Source organism: Erinaceus europaeus, chromosome 1, assembly GCF_950295315.1.
Source record: "Erinaceus europaeus chromosome 1, mEriEur2.1, whole genome shotgun sequence".
NCBI lineage: Eukaryota > Metazoa > Chordata > Mammalia > Eulipotyphla > Erinaceidae > Erinaceus > Erinaceus europaeus.
The window spans coordinates 154,807,920-154,818,135 of NC_080162.1; the positions used below are offsets into that span (position 1 = coordinate 154,807,920).

The window sequence follows — 10,216 nt, forward strand, 5'->3', positions numbered from 1 at the left end:
TTAGGGTTCCTCTCCCTCTAAGTCCTTAAGGTGCAGTAAGGTAGTTTATGTGAACTTTTTATTGTTATCTAATGTGTGAATGTATGGCTATGAATTTCCCTCTCAGTACTGCTTTAGCTTTATCTCAAAAAATTTGATATCTTGTGTCTTCATTTTCATTTGTTTTTAGGAACATTTGCATTTCTTATGAGTGCCTCTTTGACCCAGAAGTTATTAAGCAGCATGTTTTGAGTTTCCAAATTTTGTGACTTTTCATAATTTTCTTTTTGTTGTTGAATATCAGTTTTACTTGACTGTGGTCTGAGAAGATGCTTGGGATGATTTCAGTGCTCTTGAATTTGTTAATACTGTCTTTTTGGCCTAATAAGTTGTCTGTCCTTGAGGATGTGATGTCTGGATTTGAAAAGAATGTGTATTCCATTTTTTGGGGGGGAGGGGAACTCTGAAAATGTCCAAGAGGTCTAGTCTGTCCATCTCTTTGTTTAATTCTCTTGATTCTTTGTAGATTCTCTGCTTTGTTCTTCTGTCTAAGTATGAGAATGGTGTGTTAAGATCTCCCACTATTATTGTATTTTTTATTTGCTCTGAGATATAGCAAGTATTATGGTAATGTTCTTGTTTATAGGAGATCTTTTAGAACCTTTATCAGGCTAGGCTTGGTGATGGTTGCCTCCTTTAATTTTTGCCTTTCTGAGAATGTTTTGATCTGTCCATCTAGTTTAAATCAAAGTTTAGCAGGATATATTGTCCTTGGTTGAAACCCTTTTACATTGAGGGCTCAGTCGATTTCTTGTCATTCTCTCCTGGCTTTTAGAGTTTGAGTGGAGAAGTCTGCTAATAGTCGTATGAGTTTTCCCCTGTATGTGACTTTTTGTTTTTCTCTTGCAGCCTTTCCGATCCTTTCTTTATCCTTACTTCATTTCATTGTAACTATGATGTGTCTTCAGGTATGGGTTGATTCTGTTTGGGACTCTCTGAGCCTCTTGAATCTTAATGTCCTTTCTGTTGTGTAGGTCTGAGAAATTTTCTTCTATCATTTCCTCTAGAATGTTTACTTCCCATCCTCTCTTTCTTCTTCTCGTAGGCCAATTATATGAATGTTACTTATTTTGAGATCATCCCATATGTCTCTCTTGTTGTTTTCAGTGTCTCTAAATCTCTCTCTTTTTTTTTAAGCTCTTTTACCTCTTTCTTTGAGGTGAGGGGACAGTGTGAATTCACTAATAGCCAAGCCAAAGTTCCTCCTTTCCTTTATCCTTTTGGCCTCTGTTTGCCAGCCAAAGAGTGGTTTATAGGACTCATTTTTGGTGTCACTCTGACCACTCCTTGTTCCCCCTTACCACCAATGGTCTGAAATTCTTCTCTCTCCTATGAGTCCCAGGTTGAAATCTGCTTTTTATGGAGCTCACATTGGATGTTGTCTCCAAGTCACCATCTTGGCTCCCATCATAATTTTCTTATCTCCTCTCCTTATCCTTCCTCCTCCCCTCCCTCCTTAGTTCATTCCATCCTTTTTCCTTTCTCCCTTTCTCCTTCTTTTCCTGCTTCTTTCCCTCTATTCTCCCTTACTTCCTTTTGTATTTTCTCCATTCCTTCCTTTCCTACTTTTTCTGTAAGACAGAAAGAAAGAGAAAAGGAGATACATCCTAGTTCTGGAACTTGTCCTGGTATTATAAAATTCCAATGTACTATCAGACTTTAAAATAGGCAAGATATGACCCCTATACAGTGAGTTATCTCTCAATCCCCAAGATAAGTGTTTTCTTTTCTTTTTTTGTTAGTAAAAGAAAATTACTTAATTTTATTGAGGGGTTAGTGGGTTATAGTAAAGTGTCTGTTGTCAACATATAGGTACAATTTCTCATTTCCCCATGATAGTTGTCTGCAGAACATTATTTTGCCAATTTAAGTCCATTTACACCATTATGCACCAGAATCCCAAAGTCTCCTCAAGCCCATTCTATCCCTTCTTTCTCTGTAGTTTTCTGTTTTCCTTTGATGGAATACAACACACCAAATCCAAGTTTCTGGTGCTTTTTCTTTCTTTGTTTGTTTCTTAAGTTCTACCCATAAGTTTTCTCCTTGTAATTTTTTCTTTTTGCTTATGTCACATAACACAATTCCTTCAAGTTCCATCCAAGATGTGGCAAAGAAGAGGATTTCATACTTTAAACAGGTGAGTAATATTCCATGGCATATATAATATCACAGTTTTGTTAGTTATTTTTCTGCTATTGGGCATCTGAATGGCTTCCATGTTATAGCTATTACAAATTGTATTGTTATGAACATAGGTGTTCATATCTCTTTGGATAGCTATTTTTGTTTCCTTTTGATAAATCTCTAGGAGAGAAATTGCTGTGTATAAGGTAGGTTCATTTTTACTGTTCTGAGAAATATTCAGATTGTTTTCCATTAAGACTGGACCAAGACCAATTCCTTTTTATTTTTTATTTTATTTATAAAATGGAAATATTGACAAGACCATAGGATAATAGGGGTACAATTCCACCCATTCCCACCACCAGAACTCCATATTCTATCCCCTCCCTTGATAGCATTCCTATTCTTTATTACTCCAGGAGTATGGACCCAGGATAGGATCATTGTGGGGTGCTGAAGGTAGAAAGTCTGGCTTATATAGTTCTCTGCTGAACATGGGATGGATTGGCTGGTCAATCCATACTTCCAGCCTGTCTCTCTCATTCCATAGTCAGGCAGGGCTCTGGGAAGCAGTGGTCCAGGACACATTGCTGGGGTAATCTGCCCAGGGAAGTCAAGTTGGCATCATGATAGCATCTGGAACCTGGTGGCTGAAAAAGAATTAAGATATAAAGCAGAACAAGTTGTTGACTAATATGAACCTACGGGCAAGAATATTACAGATGAAGATTTGGGGATCTCAAATTTTAGGTATATTCTAATGGGCCTATGACTTTACTAGTTTTTGCCTGAGTCTGACAGCTAACATGCACTTGTGCCAAAGGTATTGTCTAGGGAGATGCTGTCATAGTTGGAAAAAGGAATAGAAAGCTGGATCAGGGAAGAGAGTAGCTCCCAAATATGAGCAAAGTATATAAATATTGTTAACTGTAAACCTCATTGATTTGATCTGGGGCCCATATTCAGCACAAGAGCATATGTAACCTCATAGGTCTAAGCTCACATTCTGTGGTCATGGCTAGGAACATTCAGGCTGTACTAATTTCAGGACCCATCTTCCTTGAGTGGTAGAGCTATGTTGCCCAATCTCCCTTCAGAGAATGGAACAGTCCCTACCATTGTTAATCACATTGAAGACAAGGTCCTATGGGGGCTAATAAAGGGGTCCATTATGTTTTTCCTAATGGAGGTGACCAGTGACAATAGGGAGAGGGATCTGTTATAGGTCTAGGCCCATCATGTCTATTTGGGAATCTCAGGACTCCCCGACTAGGGCCTCAGGTGGTGAGGTGGCCTGTTAGTGACTAAAGAGTCATCATTAAGTATGCCAGTCTCTTGTCCTTATTCAGCTCTTGCAGTCCTTACTTTGATAAACTTAGCTTTGGCGTGGCTGAGGGGAGTGTAATAGGAAATAGGTGTCTAGGTCTAAGTAGAAACTATTTGATTAGGTACCTTATGATGTCTTTTTTAGGTCTTTCTACTTGCTTGCTGCATTTGTTGACTCACTGCAAATTATTGTGCACTTTAAGATATATATTTTGCCCTAACTTATGGTTACATGTGCACATATGCCCTATCTCACAGGCCCTGATCTATATCTAGGTTTTGTTAGGAAGTGTATCACCTGAAATGGAATTGAGGAGATCTATGAGCTAGGAAAGGTCTCACCAGAGTAATAAAGCTGAAGTGTTGATATTCCATGCCTGACGTCTCTGGATAGAGTCTGAAGTGAAATATGTCGAGGTGGCATTGGTCGCATTGAATAGGTTGGGATCAGCAGTTGCAGTATTAATTGGTATGATTTGAGAGAAGCCTTTACTTCTAAATTCTTATGTTTGGTACCTACCCCTGAAAAATCAGGATATTGAGAAGAGGGACCTTTGAGATACGCTTAAAATTATAATCATAGGGAGTCAGGCGGTAGCACAGCAGGTGAAGCACATGTGGCACAAGGGCCAGCGTAAGGATCCCCTTCGAGCCCCCGGCTCCCCACCTGCAGGAGAGTCACTTCACAGGTAGTGAAGCAGGTCTGTAGGTGTCTCTCTTTCTCTTCTCCTCTCTGTCTTCTCCTCCCCTCTCGATTTCTTTCTGTCATATCCAGCAACAACGACATCAATAATAACTATAAAAATAAAACAACAAGGACAACAAAAGGGAATAAATAAAATTTAAAAAATCATAGCCATAGACCCTTAATAAATGCTGCAAAAACTTTATATATATAAAGACCAAAAAAAATTCCTTGGCTTTTCCACCATGTATTAACACCATAAATAATACTGCCAAAGAATGAGGAAGCGATCTCTCACCAGAATCTGACGAAGCTCATGCCTTTGCCAGGGACATTCCAGAGCTGTGAGACATAAATTTCTGGTATTTATAAATTCTCCAGTGTATGGTGTTTCATTAAAAATCCTAAATAGATGAAAGGAAATACTACTAAAACTAAAATATAGCACCCATCATGAAGCAGAAATGAAGGCTTCGAAATAGCAGTGGACAAATTCCCCCAGAAAATTATTGTATTTCTAACCTCTGACCATTTTGAGGGGGTGACTAATTGGTGTTAACTGAAATGCACATTTATTCTAACCTAACACTGGCACAAAGGCATTCTTAGAAAATAGAATTAAAGGCTTAAAACAGCCAATTATCTATCCCATCTGGAATTATTTCTCTGATGTAAAAAAGTATCAAGAAATAAAACATAAAATTACATGAACATCCCACAAACCCTGGCAACCTCAGGGCAGTTGTCTCATTGCAAATTAGAGGGAGCAACTGAAAGACTTGTTATGTTAAGCAGATAGTGATAAAGGGTTCAAAGGAATAGCTTAATCATTTAGCTGATCATGTCTTTGCAAAGAATAGAAAGGAAATAGTGCTTGGATTTCATACTTATTGGATTCAGAACTAGGAATGAAGGATGGAAGAATGCAATCACATAAACTTGTATTTCCCCCTTACACAGTATTTCTTTTTTTTTCCAATTCACCCTTTGCGATCCCAGATATAAACTTAAACATACCCATAGAAGTTATTATAAATTTACAAAAAGCTACTTTCAAGTATACCATTATATATAATGGTATATATATAATATATTATATATATTATATATAATATATATATTATATATATATATAATACCAAGTATACCATTATACTTGACACTAATTTGCTTTCATTAAACTTTCTAAAAGACTGTCAGAGTGGGTCATAACTTCATCTTGTGTACCAAGTTTCAGGTTATTGTGAAAATTAAAAAGAAGTGACTGGAGGGCCAAGGAGATAACATAGTGATCATGCAAAGAGACTTTCATGCCTGAGGCTCAGAAGTCATATGTTCAACTCCTGGCACCACCATAAAGGAGAGCTGAGCAGTGCTCTGGTAAGAAAATTAAAGTAATAATAGTAACAATAATAAGAACAACAACATGCAAAGGCCTGGATTCAAGCCCTTGGTTCTCATTTACAAAAAAGGAAGGTTCACACATAATTATGCAGTGCTGCAGTGTTGAGGACCCTGTGATTCATAGTGCTTGTAACTTATGGATATGTGATCCACTTCTTTAATTATTAATAACTTTGTATTAGAACCAGCTATACCACAACGTCTTTGCTTTCTCTTACCATTCATATCTCGAGCCTCTAGAAATGTTTGGCCAATAACTGGGTAAATACAGATAATGGATCAAAAGACTCTCCAGATACCCCTGAACTATACCTACATCATTGGGATACCCATCAGGAGTTGCAGAGTAAACATAGAAATTGATTTAATCACTAGAGTTGAAAATAACAAGTCTAATATAGAGTGTTTTGCACACTACAAGAAAGATTTTTTAAACATGTACGTCCCTAAGATGTTTATGTCCAACCATAAAATATTTGTGCATTCCCTTGAAATGTTTAAACTTGGGGCTCAGTATTGGTACATCTGTCTGAATGCACATGTTACAGAGCACAAGGACCTGGGATCAAGCTCTTATTGCCACCTGGGGGGGTTCTTCACAAGTGCTAAAGTAGTGCTGTTGGTAGCCTCTCTTTCTCTCTTTTTTTTCTCTCTCTCTCATTCTATGTTACTATCTGAAGAAGCCAGCCATGAGGTGTGAAACCTTGAAGATGACAAAAGATAAAAATATGCCAAGAAGCATACTTTTAATTTTTTTCTGTAAATTGCCATAAAGCAGAATTTTCCTCTGACTTCTTTCAATATTGTTCTCTTAACCTATGATAGCTCCAATATAATTATAGTATGGCTCAGTATAGATTTTTTTCACTTATCTACATTAAGCTTCCAGTAATTTGCTTATTATGGTCAGCTTTTTCTACCAGGGTTCCGGTATTAATTTTTGCTTCTGGACTCACCAGTTTGAGAAACAATGATTTGTTTTGTGGTCAAAACTGTCTTACGTCTTTTTATTATAAAAATAATCATTGCTCTTCAGATAAGTTTGTCCTCCTGCTGTAAGGATTGGGAAAATAACTTTCAGACTTTAGAAACCAAAACTAGAAACTCAAAATTACTCTCAGTATTTTTTTCTTCAGTTTACTAGTAATTTAATAATAGCTTACAAGATAATAAGATTACAGGGAAATAGTTCCACATGTACTCACCTCATCCAGGTTCTCCTCTTCCTCCAAGGATAACCACCATTGTTTTTGCAAAATCTTACTGACAGCTTGACTACTTTCTTTTTCTTTTGAACAAGTTCATGTATCTCAGTATATTATTTTGCAAATACAGACAGAAACATTTGGCAGTTTTTTTTTCAGAGAAATGCAAGTCATTTGGTAACAGACATAAACTATAACAAGTTCTTGAGCATGAAAACTAAATTGAAGAACTTTAAGATATTATTCATAATAAGTAGAGTGAGAAAAACAAACAAAAAGTTACATAAGAAATATTTTTAAATACCAGAGGGAAAATGACATCATTAAAAAAAAAACAAGTATCCATTTTAATGTGTTATACATAGTAGTATATATACTACATATATAAGTATATTTTATATATAAATACATCTAAGAATATTTTTAGAACCATTCTTATCTCACCTTCTTTGCTTGAACATCCTCTATTAATTTCTTCCTTCTTTTTAATGCTTTACAGTTTTCTCATATTTCTATGGCTTATGCTTCTTGATCTGTTGCAGTGTGTATCACTTTGCTGAGAGTTTCTTCCTCTGTGGCACTCCTTTTAGTAACTTTTACAAGGCAATAGGAATCTTCTTTAGTTTTTATATGTCTGGTACTATTTTGATTGGTCCTTCACATTTGAATGATACTTTTTCAGGGTAAACTATGTGTGGCTAGCAGGGTTTTTTTGTTTTTGTTTTTGTTGTTGTTTGTTTGATTTTTGTCTTTTAAAACATTCAATATACCATTCCTGTCTCTCCTTGCCTCCATGGTTCCTGCGGAAAGGTCTGATGTGAGTCAGACTACAAGTCAGACTGCTTTTATAAGTCATTTTTCTTTCTTTTTCCTGGAAGTTTGTTAATTTTTTTCTCTGTCCTTGAGTTTTGATAATTTCACAACGATATGTTTTGGTGTAGGTCTATTTGGCTGTATACATTTTGGAGCATTATGTTTTGTATATGAATTGTGGATGAAGAGGAAGAATTTTGAAGAAGTGACATAGCATTATGGCACCTAATATCTATAATAATATTATGGTACCTAATGTCTCCTAAACAGAGCCGTAGTTCAATGGGGCTTGGGTGACAGATCCCCAGACTGCCTTCTCTTCTCAGACTGATTACTGAAAGTGGGACCTGCTGGGAGCCTGTAAAGCAGTTTAATATTTTTCACCAGGGTTCTGTGGCAGCTGAATTTGGTTAGCTCTCTGCTGCCACAAGGGCACAGTATTCAGTTCCCTAGTCCCCTGCAGGGTCCTCTGGAGTTAACTAAGAGCCTGTGGCTACAGCTCTTAACAGCAGTATTGACCTTTTCTGAAGTAGCTCCTGAGTGATTCACATGAGCCTTTAAATTTACCACATTTGAAGTGATTGCAGATATGGTTCTGGCAATGCAGTGCTGCATTTCTACTTGAGCCTCTCCCTTTCTGCTCTCCTCCTCCTATTGTCCATGTATGATCACCAGCCTTCCAATAGTGAGGTTTCTTCCTCGGAGGAGGACTTAGTGGGGGTTGAATTATTATGTGGAAAACAGAGAAATGTCACATATTTATGAATTATTGTATTTTACTGTTGACTGTAAACCATTAATCCCCCAGTAAAGAAATTTTAAAAAAATTTTAAAAATTCATTGAGACATTTGTTGTAATCTGTTGGGAAATTGTGAGGATGTGGTTGAGCTTGGTAGGGCTTGACTTGAGGGGACATCCATCCTCTCATCTTATCATACTTATTATCTACACAATCATTGTTTTGCCTGAAAGATCCCCACCCATTCCATTCCTTTTGTCTATCTTCTTTCTACACCCAAGACCCTCCCTGCCTGCAGGGTAATGTTAATCCTACCAGTTAAAACCCTCACAACAGTTGCTAAGGAAGTTCTTACCTTTCCAGCCCCTTTTGCCTTTCTCTGCCCCTTTCTTAGTCATTTCCATTTCCAACTTGTCATTTCTGGGTCTGCCCTTTAAAAGCCTTGGCTCTCTGATCAATAAAGAATCAAAATGCCTCACCACCATGAGTCTGTTCCTGAGTCATCTCTCTCATGTCGCTGAGTGAGTAGCAGCCCAGGCTGGTCACTCTCTCCAACCCAGAGAGTGTGCACCTGGGCAGAGGCACCCCCATACTAGCCCAGCAGTTATCTCCCTGTTGTTGTTGAATATTTATTTTTCCTTTCATTCAGATAATATGTGCTTACACTATTGCTTATGTTTCATGAATGCTTTTTTACACCTCTTTAAATTGGTTTAAGGATCTTTTCATACCTCTTTCCTCAAAAGCATGTTGTCTCACTATGAGAGCACTGATAGCCCTCTACCAGAGACCATTGACTTAAACATACACACTTTTCACCTCCTTTCACTTCCCCTGTAGTCACCTCGCTTCTGCAGTCTTTCTCATTTTTATTCATTTTATAAAATGTGAATAGTTATTTTCAGATTTTGTTTCAGGGATTTAAATAACACTAAAAGCAATTTTGATGATCATCCCACACACACATACACACACACCATGGTCTTTTGTCTTAGTTTATATTTCGAAGAAATTCATGTCTTTAACACCACTACTGATAAATATTTTTTATGCTAGAAATATCTTTATGCTATGTCTATCCAGTGCCAAGCAACTGGGAATAATTTTGTCACCATTTATTGTTTCAATGTCAAATTTTATAAGGTAAAGGATTCATAGGTATAAAACATTATTCCCAACTATATATATATATGTCATTGTTGATTTTTATATTCCACTAAAGTTCAAAGTTGACATTTTAATTATGTTAGTTGTTAGGCACTAATTCATATGTGACAGCCAAGGCCAGAATGCTATAATTAGCCCATTACTTGTCTTTATAAATATTTTTTGTGGGGTAGAACCACAACCTCAAGCTCATTTGTTTCCCTTGTATGAAAGGTTGTTTCGTATTACAATAACCAAGTTAAATACCTGAGTGTCCCACAAAGTTTTCTCTCTTATACTTCACTGTAAAGATGGTTACTTTTTTTTTTTTTCTTTAAGATATAGGACAAAATTTGATCTTCAGGATGGCACATATATTTAACAAACTAAGCATTTTATAGAGGTGAGTTTACTTGAGATTTCCTCTCCACTATGCATTTGTTGTAGGTCGCCTATATTTATGACCCATAAAGTCATACATTTTCTTGCCACAAAGTGAGAAAAAATTCATTTATATTTATATTATCTTTATATATTGGGATATTTATGAGTAACTGAATAGTGGCTCAGGAGAAGACAGATAGACCTGGCTTCAATCCCCACAGCAGTCCTCTGGGCTCTTTCTTTCTCATAAAACAATTTTTTTAATAAAATAAAATTTTAAGAGCTGGCAAAGTAACACTTAGTAAGTGTGTCTAAAATGTCAGGCACACATCCCAGGTCTAAGCCTAAGC

General features: G+C 36.7%; 1 long non-coding RNA gene across 1 annotated transcript; it reads right to left on the bottom strand.

Moving 5' to 3' along the window:
- Positions 1-2,364: 2,364 nt before the first annotated feature.
- On the bottom strand, positions 2,365-6,884 carry LOC132542035 (uncharacterized). The gene is made up of 3 exons (XR_009553168.1): positions 6,784-6,884; positions 4,473-4,516; positions 2,365-2,813 (listed from the first exon to the last, which is right to left on the bottom strand). It is a non-coding gene; the product is annotated as an uncharacterized LOC132542035 (long non-coding RNA).
- Positions 6,885-10,216: the final 3,332 nt, after the last annotated feature.